Consider the following 19,807-nt stretch of genomic DNA (forward strand, 5'->3'; position numbering starts at 1 on the left):
CCTCCCACTCTCTCCCTATTTATTTCAGAACCCCCTTCCCCTCCCCCTTTTCTGATGAAGGGTCTAGGCCCGAAACGTCAGCCTCTCTGTTCCTATGATGCTGCTTGGCCTGCTGTGTTCATCCAGCCCTGCACCTTGTTCCCTCTGAACATTCCCTGTTCATGTACCTGTCCAAATGTCTTTAAATGTTGTAACTATACTTGCCTCGACCACTTCCTCTGACAGTTCATTCCACATATGAACCACCCACCATGTGAAAAAGTTGCCCCTCAAGTCTCTTTTAAATCTTTCTCCTCTCACCTTAAAATTATGCCTTCTAGTTTTGAACTTCCCTACCCTCGGGAAAAGCTCTTTGCAATTCAGCTTACCCATGCCCCTCATGATTTTATAAACCCCTCAACCTCCTATGTTCCAGTGAAAAAAGTCCAAGCCTATCCAGCCTCTCCTTAAAACTCAAACCCACCAGTCTTGGTAACATCCTTGCAAATCTTTTCTGCACCCTTTCCAATTTAATAATATCAACACCTTACTCTCCCAAAGGTACCCTATGATCCTGTACAAAGGGGTACGATAACTTTCCAAAAGAACACACTCGCTGTCGAAATAATCCACAATGCTCCCGCTTGCTCCTAACCAGGTCAGTTTTCCAACACCTACCTCACCAAAATCACACATGGGTGGAAGCAGCTCCTGAGTTATATGGGCAGCGGCTTCTGGGTGCCAGCAATGTGCAATTTAGAACCAGTCCTCAATTCCCCCTCAACCACATCTGCAAAATTAGCAGAAATGGTTTTGGAGATGGGACTTCCTGATTTAGGCCTCTGCTGGCATTTTCACACAGATGGAAAGCCTTTCTGTCTCTGCGAAAGTTCCAGCTTGTGTGTATCTTCCCTGATTTAGTGATAAGATCACCTGTTCTCTGGACAGAAATACTGTTTGACTGTTAATGATTCAGTATTGCCACAGTAGAAATAATTTTGAGCCATGCAAATACTTGAGAGTAAAGTAAAAGAGGTAAGAGCAATTGCTTTCTGTTCTATTTGTCCCTTGTCGAATACTAAAGAGTGCAACCTTAATAGTCTTTTAAAGGCTATTTGGGGGTTTCCTGGCAGAATTTTCGTCTGTTTTCAGCATTACCTGTGTCAACGGGTTTCCTACTGGGCAAAGACAGAAAACTTGTCTGAATCTTGCACTCAAGGCTACTAGTGAGCACAGAGAAACTTTTCAAAGAGCAAGTAGCAATGTAAGCTATTTAGGAATCTCTAAGCTGAGATGATTCAACTCAATGCTATGAATTTTCTTTGCGGTACAGTACTTGGTGGAACTGGCGCATGCGCCATGGACACAAGATGCAGGTTTGTATATTTTCATACATTGCTATCACAATCTCTGCTGGATTATGAGATGCTAAGACAATGTTCAGATTCTTCTTCAAAGAAAGGAAAACCTCACTGCCAGAATCCCCCCCAAGAAGGCTTTTTCAAAAGTGCAATTGATCCAAAATGCAAGCCCCTGACGGACAACACTAGAGCTTAGGTCATACAAGAAAGAACAGGCCAAAACCATCATCCCCACCACTAGTGTGACATCCCACAGCCAGGTTGGTTTCACTGGGCATGGCACAAGTTATCATAAGCACAATCAACAATAATATAATTTTATAAGCAAGAATTATGTTCCTGTTACAACATACAACTGCGAGACAAAATTTTTAACACTTGTTCAACAGAGAAGAATAATCAGTTAACTTTCAGCCCAAGTTGAGGCTGAAACTCTGCAGCTCGAAACTGGACATCATATCATTAGTGTCTCATCAAAATCAGACCTTTCTTTCCATTAATTCTGATGAGATTTTTTATGATGGTCCAGGACCATGGGCGGTTTATGGATTTTTTGCCCCGACAAAGTTGTCTGTGGAGTTGGCTGGAAGTATTTGAGACTCTACAGTCACAGAGGCTCAAGCATTCCTTGTATGCCATTTGAATGAAATTGCTCAGTATTCAAACTGTGTTAAATAAAGGATAACAATTTAAATCTAGTTTATATATTCAGGAAATTATTTCTGACACATACAAGATCTACTGCTCTGATTGCTGACCCATGATTGCAGCTTAATAAAATCTTACATAACCAGCACTAAATCTGAACCTAGTAAAAAGGATAATATTTCAGGCTAAGGAGAGCTGGCAGCCTTGGCAGTCAGGTTCTGCATCCATGAAACTGTGGCGGTGAATCATCCCCTTTATCTGGCGCATGCTGTGAATGATCAGGAGTCAACCCGAAGTGCATATTAGTCAAATAATACCAGATTAGAGTGAATTTTACCATGGTACCCAATTCCAGCTTCACAGATGGAGGAAGTGGTACCATGATGTGCTACGTGCTGCAGTTGATATATGATTGAATACTTTGGAAGTGTTCTTTCTCCATTAAATACTTTCATTCAAAAGTCTTTGTCAAGGACAAGAGGAACAGAAGGCAATACAATTTGTGCTTTGCTTCTAAAGGAAGGAGTTAGAAATATTGAACATGCAATGAAGTTTCACAGTTGATTCCGGAGGCAACAGTTAACCACAGGATAGATGGAACTTTATTGAGTGATAAGAATGATTAGTTTGATACTCCTATATTTTTCTTCATTGTTAAATTACTTCCATGTGACACTAGCAATTGAGTAGCTAACATGCCTGCATTGCAGATGCAGCTGCTCACAACATACTGCCTATTCAGAATTCGCAAAGAGCAGAGTATTTATTTGAATCTAGCTGTAATTACTGGAGAGTGCTAGTGTCATTCTCATATTAAGTGCTCATTTGGGATATCTCACAACAGCACCTTCCTGTTATAAAGGAATTAACAAACTAAGTAAATGTCACTGACTGTTTCTGTAAACAGCTGCAGAAGTTGTGCTCAGCTGATGAGGATCCCCAGTTGATTAAATTTCATTTTGTTTATGGAGGAGACTGTTTATGGAGCAGCTAGAATTTCAATTCAGCTTCCATCAAAAGTCCTTTCATATGGTGTAAGAAAAAAATAAAACTTTCAACAGTAACAATTTGCATTTTAAGATCAAGGAACTCTGCAAAATGCTTCATAGATATGCTAAAGTGGGCACCAACCCCAAAGAAAGAAATATTAAGTGGGATTGGTCAAAGGAGTTTGTTGCTTGGAGGATATGTGAGGGATGAAGATGTGTTTAAACTGGAAATTCCAAAGTCTGGCTCCTGGGTGTCTGAAGACAACTCCACCAATAGCGGGGATAGGGGCGTATGATTGTGTTAGAATGTAGAGTCAGAGAATGGTGAGTTCTGAAAGGAAAGAGTTATAATTCTAGAAGAGGTTACAGAAGCCATGGAACAACTTAAACACAGGATGAGAATTTCCAATTTGCAGAGTTCGGAGGCCGGCAGCCAACATAGGTCAGTAGGGACAAAGAGGATGACTAATCAGGGTTTGACATGGGATAGGATTTGGGCAACAGAATTTTGGAATTAGCTGAAATTAAGGGGGGGGCAAAGAATAAATGGTTTCCTTTGGGAACATTGAGATAAACAGATTGAGGGAAAGTAAATACATGGCTGAAGTTTCCAACATGGCTGAGGTAGGAGTAGAGATGGACAAATGTCACTGAGTTGGATATAGGCTGGAGGATAATGATGGAGAGGACATGGAGGTTCTGGATTGAGTATGACATCAAAATTATAAGCAGTCTGATTCAGCCTGAGTCAATGGCCAGGGAGGGTACAGAGTTTGCGTTTTTGTTTTTGTTTCTGATTTACAGCATCTGTAGTTCTTTCAGTTTTTATTTAGGTACAAGCCTTACTCAGAATAGAGAAATGAGGAAAAATGTTACATTACAGCTATACACAGTATAACCGTAGATCAGAAAAACAAGAAGCAAAGTTAAAAAGACAAACATCACAGTCTCTCTTTAAGGTCCCTCCACAGCAGACCATTGCAGGGGGCCTCCATGTGGTCTGACCATTGGCTGCCAGCATGCTCTGCACCAGGCCACTGGTGTCCCTGCTCCGGGCCACTGGTGTCCCCACTCCAGGCCACTGGAGTCCCCACCACGGGTCACTGGTGTCCCCACTCCGGGTCACTGGTGTCCCCGCTCCGGGTCACTGGTGTCCCCGTAACGGTTCACTGGAGTCTCCGCTCCGGGTCACTGGTGTCCCCGCTCCGGGTCACTGGAGCCTCCACTCCGGGTCACTGGTGTCCCCGCTCCGGGTCACTGGTGTCCCTGCTCCGGGTCACTGGAGGCCCCGCTCCGGGTCATTGGTGTCCCTGCTCCGGGCCACCGACTGCCAATCCCACTTCAGAGGATGGGAGTCAGGGCTGGGGCCGGATGTCTGAGGCTTAGAGCCCGAGAAGACAGAATAGGAGAAGAAAACCACAGAAGGGAGGAAAGAGGGAGAAAATAAAGAAAAAGAATGGGCAGAGTGGATGAGAGCATCCTATTCTGCCACCGTCTTACCAGAAGCTCACTAAGTGTGATGGGAATGGAAACTGAAGCCATTTGTATAGATGGTCAGCTCCAATTAGACAGCTAATAGTGAAACCAAATGAAAGAATCTAGATTGATAACCGAAATTGCTGTAAATACTCAACAAATCTGGCATCATCTCTGCCACTGTAAAGAGCAGGTTGTGCAAGAGTGCCATGTAGCCCTTGTTTGGCTTTGCCATTAACTTGAGGGTATCTCAGTGAACTTGTAACATATCTTGTAAAAGCAATGAAGACATGAAGTCTGTGACGTCCTCAAGGAATGTAATTTCTTGTATAGGCCTTTCTTTAAAGGTAGTTGTCTTGTGCTTCATAAACACGGGTAATTCAAAACAAGACACCATTTTAAAACAGCCACTGTTAACACAGCCTTGGCCTCCAGCATTGTGACTGAGGCCTTGTTCCTGCATTAGAAACTTCTTTACACCATTACAAGGACTTTATAAAATGGTGGCTGGTACCTTTTCATTGCACCTCCCCGTTGCTGCCATGGCAGAATTACAGTCCTCCTCTCTCTTCCAAGCAAATGATTTGAAAAGTCTTACACTCATGCTGTCCTTGATCAGCCTGCTTGAGCTCTCCAGAAGGTTTTTGGGTGGGGTAAAGCAAAATATGTTGCTCACCTAAAGTTGGAGTGTGTCTCTCCCATGATGCTGCCTGTGCTAGTTACAGGACTGTTTCCTCTCTTGTGATTTAATTGTGATGCTGACCTTGAAATCTTTCACCCACTGCTCTCTGGTGTTGCTGGATCTCTCTGCAGGCTTTCTCTTGCCACTTTACTGTTATGTTCTTCGTATGTGTCAGTGTACCTTTAAGAGACACCTTATGTCAGTATACTTTTCAGAGACCTGCTCATGATATCATCATTGTATCATAGCATGTGATCTGAGCATATAATTATCATATAGTCCACTCTACCCCAAGTCACATGAAGTATAACATGCCACTAAGACATGCTAATTTGTTGTAAACTAATAGTTTTCTGTCAGCCCAGACATGTGTATGCCTGTGAATGTTATACTTTTACATAAAAGTAGTGTCTGTAATAATTCTGTTGGACTTTTTAACACCACATTATCCATGCCCCATTTTTTGGTTATGGGGAGATAGCATAAGCACCACAGTATCAAATAAAACAATCTGCTGGAGACAAAAATCACATCACTTACTGTCATTTTTCTAGGTCTGGTTACCACTTACCACTACCTAAGAATATATCCTTAGACGCTTCCAGGAACTTGAGCCAACAAGAGCTGAATACAAAGTTGGTGCAAGCTGTTAGTATCGATTGCTTATCCACGATATGTGTTAACACAGTGGAGCAGGGCTTTGCTAGTGCATTCTTCCATCAGGTCTTAATGCCATGTGAACTGATATCACCAAGCCATAGCCTTTTATGAATGTAGCTAGTCACTATATTGTTAGAGAATTGGTACAGTTAAACGCTTACTTGACAGGTACTGAAGTTCTGCATGTTTTGTTTCAATGGGGCATTGCTGTGTTCTCCTTTGGGTACGTAATACACTGCAGTGCTCATAATCCTGAACAAAAATAATCAAATAATAATGAGACAATCATATGACTAGAAAAAGAAATGAAAAAGTAAAGTGTTATTATTGTCTCGGCTTCTGGTCTGCAGGGTGCTCCTGAACCACATAAAAACAATATGAAATACGCTGTCTTGAAACGGTACGGCTATGACCAGATCCCGTCTGAAGGATGAACTATGAGGTTCCCCCAATTTGGTATTTTTCCTGATGGAATGACCCAAATCTGTAAACTTCCGGATAAGTAGGAATATCCTGGCTCACCTTGTTTATTCACCCACCTCCTCAGTCAGTTCCAACAAGATCAATTTAAAATAGAACCCTTTTTTGTGGATAGCTTTCCCCCCTGATAATAGTGACTGTTACAATGAATATTACCAGTAGTGACGATTGAAATTTCTAGTTGCTAGTGATTGAAATTTCTTTGCCTGTTAGCATTCAGAGTGAGAGAGAAACTCTTCACTTTCTATACCTGCAGTTCAAAGGTTTTAATGGTTGTTCTCAAAGCTATGCCTCTTACAGCATGCTCGTCCACACACTAGGATATCAGGCTAACATGCACAGACCAGAGTTGAATTCACTTTTAACCCCTGTCTCGGTGTATTCTGGAAAGAAGAAAGTATAAATATGTCATCTGCCCAGAATGCTATCTTTTCTTTATCACCACGTTCACAGTATGAGATACTCACAGAGGGTTACACTTCAGTTTGTAGCACATTTTCCTCTTTAAAACTTCTTTGACACCAGCAGATGTGACATTGTAGAGTTCCCCTGTAGATAGTCACAGGATTTACACCCTCAGTCATTTTGGCTGGATCAGTCTCTTTTAAAAAGACATGTTGGAATTGAAAATTTTGCTATGTCCTTTGGTGATCCTGGGTTATGATCTGCAGCCAGGACAGTACCAATTAAGATCTCTTTTGTTCTTGTTCATTTCCATCAATGCCAACTGCCTGCATGCCCATCACCTATGTATTTTTCAACCATAGAAAGTTGATTTAGTTCTGAGACATGCTATAGAGATATCTCAACTCAAAATAGAGCTTGTTTACCTTCTCAATGCATTGATATTTTTAATACAAGTGGTGCAAGTGCCTAGATATTTGGCTGTGCAGCACTTCTATTCCTGATAGTAAACAATCTCCTAAGCCCTCGGTACGCATACGAGCAATAGTGTTCAGCATACTTCAAAGTGACAGAGAAGTCAAACCAAATAGCTTTCCCGCATCATCTGCTCAGATGTATACCACTTAACAGGGAGCAAAATATATTTTGCGATTTCTTCCTTGCTGCTTATCATGTACTCACACAGTCGCTGTGCTCATCATTGAATACTGCAACTTTGAGCAACACAATCTGTTCAGCTTTGAAAAACTGGATTAAATTGAGCTCAATTTACAAGGTCAAATTTGTGCTTACAAGGCAGTCGCCTTTGCAATTTCCACTTTTCAAGCTCTTATTTCCAATCTTTTGAAACAGTGTCGGTTGTTCTGTGTTACTCTTTGAAGTTCAATTCCTCCGTACGGACAGACTGAAGTAAGGAAGTAGAATCAATCAACACTTGGAATCAAGGGGAACAGAGGAACAAACAACTTAGAATAAATACAACAACTGCTAGAAAACAAAGATGTATAAACAGGTAGCAGTGCCACTAATCAGTCTGGAAGATTTCGCACAGAGAAAGTAATTGTGGTGGAAGAACTGAGATCTGGGAATCTCCATCGAGAGGAGGCGCCTTGAGTTGCAAGCTTAGCGGAAAAAGCATATATTCACGAATAGACCTCAATATCCAACTGAAATTATGATGTTGGGCCCTTCACCATTGCTGTGTAGTAAACATGAACAAATGATGATATCCAATTGGATATGATATTTATGTAACAAATCAACAAATAATGGACAAGTGACAGCCAAAATGTTTTGTGTCACATTATCCACTCGTTGGGAACTGTGTAATATGGGATAGCATCGACCTGAACACGTCAGAATAAAATGCATTTGGATAACACAAACTACTTAAACTTCAATTGCCACTAGGTAATATTATAAGGTTTATTATAATATAAATTACTAGGTAATATTAGAATATTATAACGATTCTACAATACATCCTCTAACAGCAGTTACAGTTCTTGGATATTAACAGCATGCCAAAACATCTGTTCACAACATACAGGAATAGTGTTTTAAATCTATTGTGATGATACCGTTTGCTGATATGGTTTGTTACAGAAAGTTGAAATGCATTTACTCTTGGTATTGTATCTTTGTTTTAAGTGTGAGCTTTGGTATATGGATCAGAAACACTTGATCCCAGGCATAATTTTAGCAGAACAATAGTGCCACCAACCAGATGGTGTTTGTGGAGATTCTGTCTGGGCACTGTTAGCTATCTTCATTAATTCCATTGGTCTTCATAACAATGAATTATAGTGAGATAAGAAGCAACAAAAAAACACTCTAAAGAAATCATCATGTCATTATAGATAGAGTTAATGGGCACCATCATCCCTGAACAACAAAGGTGACAGTGAGAAGTTTTGAGAGAATTGCATGAGAAGTCCAGTGAAGCCATTCTCATCAGGAGCAATAAGTTGTATTTTCCAATTAAGTTTCAGACATCAAGATGAAATTTTCACTAGTGAGCAGTGAGAAACCTGTGAACAGTGATTATTGATCATTCTTATGCTAGTTATTGTCTAATATCACGTCAATTTCCCATTCTACCACTCACTGGATAGAAACTCGACACTGAGAATTCCCGATGTAAAAGTCAGAGTAGGTATGTTCCAACTTTCAGTTCCTCCACACTTCCATCAACACCAACATCTCAGGGCACACTCCACGGGCAGCAACCACACACAACCTACATTCATAAATGCTGGCATCTAGCATGTGCCAGCCTATCCACACCGTCAAGGCACATCTCCAATCCAATGTTGTTTGTAAACTGTGTGGCTATGCAGCTGCTCTGAGGGTCTTCATGCACCAATCTCTATGCTGACATATTTATTTCTAGCTTCTCCGGCCATTACCATGCACAGACCTTGGAGGTCCACACAATGGCTGGAGACATTAGAGGGAATGTAGATCAATCCACTTACACTGCACTTCTGCACTGTTAGCTTCTCATTTGGAGTGCACAAACAGTTGTTAAGACATCAACAATGGATCAGCTACTGGTAGAGGTAGAGGTAGCCACGTGAAAGAACTCATAGAGTATATTTGGGACGGTTTCCTAGAACAACATGTTGTGCATCCGACCAGGTATCAGTCTATTTTGGATCTGGTAAAGTATAATGAAACAGGTTTAACAAATGATCTCAGACTAAAACATCCCCTCAGAAACAGTGACCATTACATGGTAGAATTTAATATTAAGTTCAAAGTGAGAAACTTTGACTGGAAACAATTGTGATAAACCTAATATGGTTATTTACAAAGGAATGAGGGTAGAGTTGGAGTTTAGCAGAAAAGATGATTGATGAGCAATGGTAGATGTTTAAGGAAATAGTTCATGATTCACAATACCGATAAATCCCAGTGAGGAAGGAGGGTTCTAGGAAGAGGATAAACCAACCATGATTAACCAAGAAAGTTAAGGATAGTATCAAATTGAAAGAAAAACATACAATGTGGTAAACCTGAGGACGGGAAAGTTTTAAAAGCCAACAAAAGATGCTCAATAAAACAATGAAAGGGAGAAAATAAGCCATGCAGACAAACTAGCAACAGCTATGTAAATCTCACACCAGTACCATGTGCCACTCTTGTATTCACCAAACATACTACATTGCATCAACTGAGTGGCCATGTCTCAAAGTCCAATAGATATACTTAGATCAGGGGTTCCCTGCACAGTAATTCAGGGGCAGCCGCTTGCGGTTGTCCAGGCACTTAGGCATGGTCAGACATCCAGCTAGGGTGGTCACAATCAGGGCGTCTGAATCCCTTCAGTCTGGGGGACCTGGTGATTGGCAGCCCTGTGGTTGAGTGTAACCAGTCCAGGGAGTTGCAGGAACGCAGTCAGGGATCTGTACAGATATCAGTCAGGGGGCTGGTCTATTATCGTTTGGGGATGTTTAGCTAAATCACCCAAAGCTGGGGGTGGGGAGAGAAGGGGGTGTGGTGGGCCACGGTCAGTCAGTCCAGGGGATTAATCCACTAATGGTTAATGGGGGGGCTGTGTGTGAGGGTGGGGTCAGCACAGAGGAAAGGGGGCTGGGGAGGCTAGGCTTATCACAAATGTCTTCCAACCAAAGTTTCTCATTCTGAAATGAATGCTTTTACATCCTTCCTGAAATGCGGTGCCCAGAATTGGTACAGCTTGAGGCCAAACAAGAGTTTTATAAAGATTCAACATATTTTCCACTTTTGTTCTCTTTGCCTCAATGTATAAAGTGTGGAGCATGTATTTTTCTTTTAACTATATGTACTTTCTTAACATGCTTCATGAAATGATTTGTGCACATGCCTTTGTGTATTTCTGGAAATATTTTGGAGCAAAGAGGAAGCTTGTCATAGAACACAGCCCATGGCATGAACCTGTACATCGAGTCTTTTAATATGGAGGAGGCTGTTGCTCTGCAGCTTGTATACATATGGTCCCAGATGTCTCTGATTCTGTACCTCCTTTTGCACCTTTAGTTTGGATTGGCTGCCCTTGTCCTTAACAAATCTCTGCACTAACTTCCAACTGCCATGTGTTCACCAACTCCACAAGCAAGTGTACGTCCCCTTTAAGTTCCTCATAGTTCACAAGCCTTCCAAGTTTTGTATCATCTGCAAGGTTTGAAACTATGCCCTGTTAACATTATTAATATAGTCTATTTCAGGAATTAGGGGGTGGCACAGTGGCTCAGTGGTTGGCACTGCTGCCTGACAGTGCCAGGGACCTCGGTTCAATTCCAGCCTTGGGCGACTATCTGTGTGGAGTTTGCACATTCTCCCCGTGTCTGCGTGGGTCTCCAGCTTGCTACGGTATTCCAGTGAATCCCAACGCAAGCTGGAGGAACAACACCTCATTTTCCGCTTGGGGACCCTACAGCCCTCCGGACTCAATATTGAGTTCAATAATTTTAGGGCCTAAACTCTCCCATGTCCCAGTCCCCCACACCACACACCAGGCCTTGTTACCACATAGCCTGCCATTACACACCCCCTGTTGTTAGTCACTAACAGTCCTCATTAACAACTACTCACCCTCCCAGCCTGATCGTTAGCAACTCCTTTGTCTGTCCAACTGTCTTTCTCTCTCTTTGGGCTCTATCCTATCGTTTACTCCCTACCCCACCCACCTCCCTATTCTCTGCATATAAACTGACGTTTTCCCAGCCACCATCAGTTCTGAGGAAGAGTCACCGGACCTGAAATGTTAACTCTGTTTTCTCCTTCACAGATGCTGCCAGACCTGCTGAGCTTTTCCAGCAACTTTGTTTTTGTTCCTGATTTACAGCACCCGCAGTTCTTTTGGTTTTTATTCAGTCTTACAGTAGCCACTTTATACACAATTCTTATATACATTAAAATTCTAGCACTATGTTGTTACATAATTGAATCTATTGTACACAAACTTTTGTGTGACATCTGTCCTGGGGAAGCAGGAGATGCTTTAAGCACTTGCTAAGTGCTGGTTGCTACTCCTGATGGGAAGGCAGTGTCCTAGTGGTATTAGCGATGGACTGTTAATCCAGAGACCCAGGTGATATTCTGAGGACCTGGGTTTGAATCCTGCCACAGTAGATGGTGGAATTTGAATTTAATAAATATCTGGAATTAAGAGTCTAATGATGACTGTGAATCCATTGCTGATTGTCAGGAAAAAAACATCTGGTTCACTAATGTCCTTTAGGGAAGGAAACTGCCATCCCTACCTGGTCTGGCCTACATTTGACTCCAGACCCACAGCACTGTGGTTGACTCTTAACTGCCCTCTGGGCAATAGAGATGGGCAATAAATGCTGCCTAGCCAGCAACGCCCCCATCCTGTGAATGAATAAAGATGAATGTCTGTCCAGTCTGCTTGCATAATTAAGAGATATTTGTCCTTTTATCTTTTCTTAGTTAGTTAGTAAAAATACTAGACCTATAATATCTAAATAAGTTAGACATTATACATGTACTTAATAAAAGTATGGAGGATATTAAACTGGTTACCGCAGCTGGGTCGTGAGATTTTATTTAATATTGCCGGTTTTGACAGATTTTACACATTCATTCATGCAGTTTCACAGAAGTGCTGTTTTGATAGTAACTTTCTTAAAGGGGATAGTGGTCCTATTTGATATATACTTAACAGGTACATGCTAATGGAAGAAACTTGTTTGACGTTCTGCAACCTATTCAAGTCCCAAGAGATGGTTGCTTAAGGGGCTGATTAATATTATAATCTTTCCATAGTTTCGGGTGAGTCATGGAGACACGATGGCGGGAATGGCATTGTTCTGAATAGGTTACAATATTAACACTTATTCAGTGATAGCCTTTGATATAGAAACAGATCTAAACACTGCTTGCAGCATGGGGCCAATAAGGATTGATAGTGTAAAGAAGCAGTAATGGATTGGAAAGGATGTTTTAGTCTATCATGTAAGAGTAAAATGTACTACAAAACCGTGATTTTATGAATGAATGAATGAAATGCTGTATAGTAAACACAGTGTGCCGATGAGTGGTTAGTAAAAGAGTTATGAAAGAATGAGAGTGCAGTATTAGTAAATATAGAGTGCTTGTGAGTGGGCTGGTAGAGAGACTTTTAACACAACATCTCACAGCTCTGTCTATCACTTGCTGCTTATGTTGTTTGAAATGCAAGTTGTCCTGTTTGGTGGCTTCACCAGGTTGACACCCCATCTTCAGGTTTGCCTGGTGCTGCTCCTGGCATGCCCTCCTGCACTCTCCACTGAACCTGGTTCGATCCCCTGGCTTGATGGTAATGGTTGAGTTGGGGATGTGCCGGGCCATGTGGTTACAGATTGTGCTGGAGTACAGTTCTGTTGTTGTTGATAGCCGACAGTGCCAAAATGGCTGCCCAATTTTGAGTTGCTGGATCTGTTTGAAAGCTGTCCCATTTAGCACGCTGATAGTGCCACGCAACATGATGGAAATTATTCTTAATGTGAAGGCAGGACTTCATCTCCACAAGGACTGTGCAATTGTCACTCTTACCGATACTGTCATGGACAGATGCATCTGCAGCTGGCAGATTAGTAAGGATGAGGTCAAGTATATTTTTCCCTATTGTTTGTTCCCTCATCACCTGCTGCAAACCCAGTCTAGCAGCTATGTCCTTTAGGACCTGACCAGCTCGATCACTAGTACTGCTGCCGAGCCACTCTTGGTGATGGACCCTGAAATCCCCCACCCAGAGTACATTTTGTGCCCTTGTCATCCTCAGTGCCTCCTCTAAGTGTTGTTCAACATGGAGGAGTACTGATTCATCAGCTGAGGGAGGATGGTATGCGGTAATCAGCAGGAGGGTTCCTTGCGCATGTTTAACCTGAAGCCATGAGACTTCATGGGGTCCACAGTCAATGTTGATGACTCCTAGAGCAACACCCTGCTGACTGTATACCACTGTGCTGATACCTCTACTGGATCTATCCTGCCGGTGGGAGAGAACATATCCAGGGATGGTGATGGTGGTGTCTGGAACATGGTCTGTAAGGTATGATTCTGTGAGTATGACTATGTCAGGCTGTTGCTTGACTCGTCTGTGAGACAGCTCTCCCAGTCTTGGCATTAGCCCCAGATGTTAGTGAGGAGGACTTTGCAGAGTCAACAGGGCTGTATCTGCTGGTGTCTTTTCTGGTGCCTAGGTCAGTGCAGGTGAAATGTCCGGTTTCATTTCTTTGAGACTTTGTAGTGATTGGTACAACTGAATGGCTTACTAGGCCATTTCAGAGGGCAATTGAGGGTCAACCACATTGCTGTGGGTCTGGAGTCACATGTAGGCCAGACCAGGTAAGGATGGCGGATTTCCTTCCCTGAAGGACATCAGTGAACCAAATTGGTTTTTCTGTCAATTGACAATGATTTCATGGTCATCAGTAGATTCTTAATACCAGATTTTTTTTATTGAATTGAAATTCCATCATCTGCCATGGCAGGATTCGAATCTGGGTCCCCAGAACATTATCTGGGTCTCTGGATTAATAGTCTAGCAATAGGCCATTGCCCTCCCTATGAATCACTGCAGTGATTCATAAATGATCACCACCAATGCCTCCACAACCTCCTCAGCTATCTCCTTCAGAATCCTGAGTGTAGTCTATCCAGTCTGGGTAATTTATCTGCCTTCAGACCTTTCAGCTTCCCTAGCACCTTTTCCTTAGTGATGGCCACTACACTCACATCTGTCTCTGCCTCTCTTGAAGTTCTGGTATTCTGCTGGTGTCTTCCATCGTGAAAACAGATGCAAAGTACCTGTTCAGATCCTCCGTCATTTCTTTGTTCCCATTACTACTTCTCCAGCCTCATTCTCCAACGGTCCAATGTTAGTTATTGCCTCTCTCTTACCCTTTATATATCTAAAAATCTCCTGCGATATTCTTTTATATCACTAGCTAGTTTTCCCTCATATTTCATCTTCTCCCTCATTATTCCTTTCTTAGTTGTCCTCTGCTGGTTTTTAAAGGCTTCTCACTAATCTTCACCGCAGTGCCTGGACTTGTATTGAAGGCTCTTCTTGACTTTCTGTGTGCATGGGTCCCCTGAGCAAAGGCTATCCTCTTTGACTTGACTGAAAACCACTGAAAGTTATGATAAGCTTTCTGGCTTTGTGTCTGTGACGGTTCTTGGAGGCTGGCACATGTCAGATGTCAATGTCTGTAGACATGGGGCATGTGGGGCCATGCGCTAACGTCTTGGTGGCTGTTTTCCAACATGGAAGTCGTTTAGAACAAATGGTGAGCTCAACCCACCAGGTTCTCGCTGTGGTTTCCTGGTCAAGTTTCCCTGATATCGAGCTTGTTTGATAAGATATGAGGCTGAATATTTATGAGGTAAGTTGGGGCACAAATATTAATCCCTGTCACTTAATAACTCGCTGCTGCATGGTGAGAATCTCAGCACATTGCTTGTGAAAAGCAAGACGATTCCCAACATTGAATTGGGTCTCACTGCAAATCGCACCATTTCAGACCCCGAGAAAGTTCTGCCCAATATATAATAAAGGGTCCTATTGTAAAGGGTGTGCAGGAGCAGAGATACCTGGTGGGTATGTGTATACGTCATTAAAGGAGGCAGGACAGGTAAAGGAAGCTGTTAAGAAGCTATCCTAGGCTTCATTAACAGGGGCATTGAGTACAAGAGCAAACAAGTAATGCTAGCTGAAGTGCTGTGTACAGTTCTGGTGCCACACTTTAAAAATGTGAATGCATTTGAAAGAGTGCAGAAATAGTTTACAAGAGTGTTCTAGTGACGAGAAACTTCAATTATGAAAATACACTACAGAGTTGGGACTGTTATCCTTGGAGAGGAGAAGGCTAAGAAGGGATTTCATAAAATTTTTTGAAATCATGACAGATTGGACAGAGCAGAAACTATTCTCATTTGTAAAAGGATTGAGGACCAGAAGGCACAGGTTTATTAAAGTATTTTGCAAAAAAAACCAAATGTGAGGTGAGAAAATGCTTTTTTCACACAGTGGATAGTTAGGGGATGGAATGCAATGCCTGGAACTGTGGTGGAGGCAAGTCCAGTTGAAGTATTCATGAGAATGTTAGAGACTTTTTTTTGGACTATGGACTGAAAATGAGAAAAATGGACACTGCTTTGAAAAGGAGAGAAAGTATACGGAATTGTTTGCAACTTTGGAAAATAAGTAAAGCTAACACATACATAAGACGCGAGAAGGGTCACTGTATGTGAAACCTTAACTCTGTTTCTCTATCCATAGATGCTGCCAGACCTACTGAGTTCTCCAGCAATTTCTGTATTTATACTCTATAAAAGGTACTGCAGTATAAAAGAAGACTTCAATTTTCCAATTAATAATTTGGCTGTATTAAACTCATTTGCAATTTTGTCAACAAAAAGGATATTTCTCAACAACAGAAAAGTCTATTACCTCTGTGCATTCAGTATCTTATTCAAAACTAAAATAATATTAATAGGATAAAAACACTCAATATCTATATCCAAATCTTCACTTTAAACAGAAGCTATTGTTTTGAGGACAATCACAAGCTTGTCCAAGGAATACATTGATATAAAACGCAGTTTTGGGAATCAGATTGTCATATCCATAACTGTATGTCCCACTTTCATTTTGGTAAGGGTCCTACATAATTGACAAACACCTTTATAATTCTTCAAAAACTGGAATTTGGCTATTAAAAGTGTTGGTTTAATTGTTTGTTGAGGTTTACTCACTACATGACACATATGTCATGTTTTATAGAACTGAACAATGTTTTTATGAAATTTTGACCAGTTAAAAAGCCTGTTTATCGATTCTTGAATGTTCTATATTCTTACAGAATATTAGCAGTAATGATTTCCTTATTTAAGCCACACTTTTACTTCTGTAGTTCCCAAGACCTATCCTTGCCCAACATGCAGTCCTGGAAAAGTTTCATGTGCTACTTGCAAAACTTCCTGATAATGTCTGGGTGGTATCACTAGCTGATGAGCAACCATTTAACCTCATCCACAAGCCTTTGAGGGTGTTTTCATTTCTTCACCAAAACTTTGTTTTTAACTAACAATAACACTGTAGAGTCTGTCATTCTCAGCTTCAGTGTGAGATGCCTCTGCTAACTTGCTAATTCTGGATCTGTTTTTTGAGCTTCAAACAGTAAATACATGCCAAACATTTCCTTTGAGTTATTCCCTCTGTTAACTAAAGTTTCAGCTGTTCTAACATCTGTTTGCAGTACTACTTTAATCTCTGGTGATAGATTTTGTTTAGCCATTCCTCTGTTCACCACACACAATGCAGAATACCTGGCACTTGTTTTGTAACTTTTCCGTCTATTCAGCCTCATTTGGACGTTCCATGATTATGGGTGAAGCTATAACCTTTACTCGAGCCAATTTATTCCATTGGAGTAAGTCAACCTCATCCAAGGGTAATTTTTTAGTAACTCCTACTACCACTGTTGCAGAATTTTGCCTTATAAATGGAATCAGGATACTCTGTACTTATCCCATGTCTCTTATCTTCACATTCATCACTACTCTGGAAATAGTCGGGCTCCATTTCCAGCACATTTCCCCAAAGAGTCATGGCAAGAGTTTTTGATGATTATTAGAATGGAAACAACATCCATTGGGAAAAAGGCAGGAAACTGGCAATAAGTCAAAAGACTCAGAGAGCCAGTGCAGTCACAATGGGCTGAACGGCCTCCCCCTGCACCATAACAATTCTGTGATTCTTTCGGTTTCTGTGTTCAGCTGTGTAAACTGCTGCTTTTTCAAGACTGCATGTTGGCAAGGATAGCTCTTGGGAACTACAGAAATAAAATTATGGCCTTAGTAAAGAAATCATTGCTGCTAATGTTCTGACTTCAAGACGATGATAAAGATTCAGAAGCCTAGGCTAAGCTAGGCTAAGCTGCTGCTCTCTGACAGTGCAACACAAGCAGAGAGGCAAGTAAAAGTCATACCAGTCACTACAACCTTTGAGCAGGTTACAGGTCAAGTCAATGTAAAACTACAAGAGATGTAAAAACTGAACTACCAGGAAACAAAGAATGCAGAATCGAACTGGGTTATATGATTTTTTTTTTAAATTCTCTAATTAGCTCTCTTGAGGGCCCACCTAGTTAAAGCAATTGAGCTGTGGAGACTGAAGGTCAAAAGAGCAATTGCTAGATTTACAGTTAGCTGATTATCTGGCTTCAGTCAAGGCACTAATTCTGAGGTTGCAGTTGGAATCCTCATCCTTGGGATTAAAATGGGAAAGATGTCTGGAGTCCTACTCCTGAAAACTACTAAGCAATCTCTCCTGTAACACATTCATATATGAATGGTGAATAAAAGACAAGATGAGAGTGTACATTTACAGAGTCATTTATAGATTAAGTGGCAGAACCCTTAGTAGCATCGACATACAGAGGGATCTAGGTGTACAGGTCCACAGTTCCCTGAAAGTGGCAACTCAAGTGGATAAGGTGGTCAAGAAGACATAAGGCATTCTTGCCTTCATCAGTCGGGACACATAGCATAAAAATGGAAAGTCATGTTGCAGCTGTATAGAACTTTATTTATGCTACATTTGGAATTTGTGTACAGTCCTGGTTGCTACACTTCCAGAGGATGTGGAGGCTTTGGAGAGGGTACAGTAACAGTTTACCAGGATGTTTCCTGGTTTGGAGGGTATTAGCTATAAGGAGAGATTGGACACTTGGTTTGTTTACACTTGGACATCAAATGATGAGTGATGACTTGATGGAAGTTTACAAGATTATGAGAGGCATGATAGAGTGGATAATCTGAGTCTTTTTCCCAGGTGTAGAGTACATACGTTTAAGGTAAAAAGGGGTAAGTTTAAAGAGGATGTGAGAGGCAAGTTATTTACACAGATGCTGGTAAGTACCTGGAATGCACTGCCAGAAGAAGTGTAGAAGCAGATACAATAGCAAAGTTTAAGAGGATACTTGGCAAATATATGAATAGGCAAGGAATACAGGGGTAAGGACTGAGTAGAGGCAAATGGTTTTTAGTTTAGAAAGGCATTATGTATCAGCGCAGTCTTGGTGAACCGAAGGGGCTGTCCCTGTGCCGTACTTTGTTCTTTATTCAGAGGCAGCTATAAAGAACCCTCTAACTGAGTAGCCCATTGAAACTTGGGATCAGATTTTCCTGTTGGTGATGGAAAACAAGAGGCAGGATCAATTCTGAATCATGAACCTGCCTCATTGGAAAAGCTGCACTTGTTGCAATATTTCCCAAGCCAGGTCTTTAATGAACATAGGGACTGCTCTGATACCCAGACAGCCAGACAGGGGTGGGACTGATCCCAGAGTAGACAGGATAAAAAAAAAACCCTCTCAGCAGTCTACTGGAACTGCTCAAAGCACTGGCAAGTGTGTGGAAGGTAGCTAAAACAATGTTTTGCTGCATGTCCTTACCACATTTGATTTTTAACCCACTCTGAAAGGTTCATTCTCTTAATGGCCTAAGAATTCAGAGAAAAAGCAACATGTTTAATTTGAACTTCACTTTGATCTCCCAGAGTTTGCTTTTAAATACAGTATATGAATGATGGAGACCAGGCCACTCTCTGTCTCTAAGAGAAATTGCTGGAGAAACTCAGCAGGTCTGGCAGCAACTGCAGGGAGAAAGCAGAGTTAACGTTTCAAGTCCAGTGACTCTTCATCAGTTTCTGTTTACATTTCAGATCTCCAGCATTCGTAGTTCTTTGTTTTATTTCTCTGTTCGTCTCTTCTCTCCATCACTTGTATACAGACTGTAATGTTCAATAATGCAAGTTACCATAATGCAAGTTTGACTCAGCCCCCAACAAGTCCATGTGAAGATTCAAAGATGTGAAATCCGCAAATGAGCAATGCCTTAGGCACAGCTAACTACAGACCATTTCAGGGGAGAAAAACAATGTCAACTACTTTTAAACTGGGCAACACATAGGAACCTTCCAGGATATCCCGCACATGTTAGTAGTGAGGTTATTATATATGAGACACCCATCACATGTCTGTTACCCACAAACGATGAGCAGCTCATGTTCTTATGATATTTCCATACTCTGAATAAAACAAGAACACGTTTGACTTTTGCAACTCTTCCAC

Source organism: Rhincodon typus, chromosome 18 (assembly GCF_021869965.1).
Source record: "Rhincodon typus isolate 14 chromosome 18, sRhiTyp1.1, whole genome shotgun sequence".
Taxonomy (NCBI): Eukaryota; Metazoa; Chordata; class Chondrichthyes; order Orectolobiformes; family Rhincodontidae; genus Rhincodon; species Rhincodon typus.